The sequence below is a fragment of the Tenrec ecaudatus genome, chromosome 2 (genome assembly GCF_050624435.1).
Source record: "Tenrec ecaudatus isolate mTenEca1 chromosome 2, mTenEca1.hap1, whole genome shotgun sequence".
NCBI classification, from domain to species: Eukaryota; Metazoa; Chordata; class Mammalia; order Afrosoricida; family Tenrecidae; genus Tenrec; species Tenrec ecaudatus.
The window spans coordinates 37,359,017-37,361,729 of record NC_134531.1 but is presented as its reverse complement, the minus strand read 5'-3'; the positions used below and the strand labels follow the sequence as shown (position 1 = coordinate 37,361,729).

At 52.1% G+C, this 2,713-nt stretch overlaps 1 pseudogene; it reads right to left on the bottom strand.

The window, feature by feature from the left end:
- Positions 1-330: 330 nt before the first annotated feature.
- LOC142439948 (nucleolar transcription factor 1 pseudogene) lies at positions 331-1,467 on the bottom strand (annotated as a pseudogene).
- Positions 1,468-2,713: the final 1,246 nt, after the last annotated feature.

Here is a 2,713-nt window from a genome sequence, read left to right as displayed (position 1 = left end):
GAACCGGAACCGCGAGTGGAGTGCAGTGTGCTCCGTAGCAGGGTGGGCCGCCAGGAGTGCCGGCTCGTCTGCACTGTGCTCCCTAGAGGCCCCCCAGGGCGGTCGGCCTAGGCTGTAGCATCCTGGCCTGGGCTACATCAGGCCCCCTTCCCCGCCCCCCCCACCACATTTTGTTTTTTTTTAAAAAAGAGAGAGAGAAAAAGTGGGGGGAGGCCAGGGAGCAGAACATGGGGGGAGGGGGGGACAAAGGTGGTCAGGCGGAGAGGGGAGCCCCATAGCGAGCAGGCAGAGACGGGCCTCTCCCTGGTGTCCCGGGTGGGTGGCTGGGCCTCAGTCGGAGTCCGAGTGCGAGGAGTCCCCAGAGGAGGAGGAGCTGGAGCTGCTGCCCTCAGACTCGTTGTCCTCGTCGTCATCATCATCCTCATCATCGTCGTCCTCATTCTCGTCGCCGTCCTCCCTCTCATCCTCGCTGCTTGACTCGGAGGAGTCCCCATTATCCTCCTCCTCCTCCTCTTCATCCTCGTCCTTGTCTTCCTCGTCCTCCTCATCGTCCTCCTCCGACTCCTACTTGGACTGCAGAGTAGTCTGGCTGGACTTGGGGTTCGGGCCTCAAAGCTTGGTCATGCTCTTGCGTTTGTTGGAGATGTACTTTTTGTACGATGCGCTGTCCTGGGGAGTCAGGCTCTTGACCCAGAGGTCCAGGTGCACCTTGTACTGCTTCTGCTGCTCCTCTGCTAGCTTCCTGTAGTGTTCCTTCTGGCTTTGGGAGATGCGCTGTCAGTGGCTGCCGATCTCCACCATGCACTCCTTCAGGGGCAGGTGGTTGAGCTCCCCGTTGGACAGCAGCTCCTGGGAGAACATCTGATAACAGTTCATCGGAGGCTTCTTGGGTTCTCCCTGAAACTTCATCTTCTTCGAAGAGTTTGCAGCAGCCAGAGGGGCTCGCATCTTGCTCAGCTCTCTTGTGTCGCTGCTGGTCTTCAGCTGCCTTCTTGAGCCACACCAGCTTCTCTTTCTGCTCCATGTTGTTCCAGGTCATCTCCATGGCCTTCAAGGCCTTCACCCGGTCCTTCTTGAAGCGAGCCAAGTGGTCGCCAATGACACTCTGCGGCCAGATCTCCTCTGCCTGCTTGGGGGACTAGGAAGCTTGCCACGCTCCTCACGCTCACCACCCGGCTTCCTCTCGGACTGGGCCTTCAGGGCCGCCTCCCTGGCCTTGTACTTGACCTTATTCTTCTCTGACAGGTCATTCCACATGCACGCCAGCAGGCGGGTCAGCTCGCTCTCTGAGAGCTCGAGCGCTCTTCCTGCAGCTGCCACCGCTTCTCTTCAGAGGAGATGCACATGGCCGACACCGGCCGCTTGGGCTGCTCTGAGCTGCCCTTGCCCCCTTTCTAACTCCTAAGACCATGGAATTGTTGTGAAATGGGATCATATAACATGTGCTAGCCTTCTTACGTTCAACATTGTATCAGTGAGAGTCATCCAGATGTGGTGTAAAGCTATTGATTCTGACTCTTAGCGATCCTGTAGGATCGACTAGAACCACCCTAGAGGGTCTCCAAGACTGTACATCTTTATGGGAGCAGACAGCCTCAACTTTGTCCCACAGATGTGGGGGCCTATATCTGTTCTCATTGTGGTATCATACGACATTATGTGAAGATCAAACAAGTTATCCATCCCACTTTTGAGGAGCACTTGGGTCATTTCCAGGGTTGAACTTGACCTCTACTGCTGCTATGAAAAGCCCGAGACATGTCTTTTGGTGTAGATTTCTGTTGGTTACTATCTAGGAATGGAGCCATAGGCTCATAGGATAGAAAGTTTTAATACGATTAAATGTAGCATATTGTAGCTAGATCAATACAGCAATTCACTCAGGTATGATAGATAAGGCTTCAACAGGTTCCAGAATGAAAGAGAAGTTCCAGGGCTCAGGATGACAAAGGCATGTAGAGTGCAGTTAAAGTTGGGAGACTGTGTGTGAACAGAGACATAAGAAAAAACCCAAACCATAGCTATGGAGTTGAGACCTACTCCAGGCGATTCTGTGCGTCAGAGTAGACCTGCGCGCCACAGGGTTTTCAATGGTTGATGTTTGGAATTAGACCACCAAGGCTTCCTTCTAAAGAACTTCTCTAACCTCCAACTTTTTCATTAGAGACCGGGTGCAATAAGAGTCAGAAAGGCCTGGCTAGTAATCCAAAAGAATGAATCCTGCTTGGTCAAGTATGATTGTTTGACTTGGGTAAGTCTCCAAGTCATCCTGGCTTTACAGTGTAGGAGCCCCAGGTACAGAGAAGGGCCAATCAGCCCATTCAAAGACTATGGAGGGAACAACCTTCTGCACGGTACAAGGGAATCGACAGTGGGCCCCAAGAAGAAGACTTGCAGTCGTCATTGATCATCCTGGGAAGGAGCAGCCATTGTGGTAAATGCTATGAAGGAGTGTTTTCAGACATTCTAACCTACAATGAGTCAGAATTGACTACACAGCATAGGATTTTTGTTGTTGTTGTTGTGTTGTGTTGCGCTGTGTTTGAGCTGGTGTGAGGGGATAGGGGAGATCTTTCTGAGGAGAAATAGAAGTAAACCAGGCTCTTTTCACTTCTGAGAGCTGCCGTAACAAAAACCCTATAAAAAGGAAATTTATTGTCTCAGAGTTCCAGAGACCGGAAGCCCAAATTCAGGTCATTGGCAAGGCTATGCT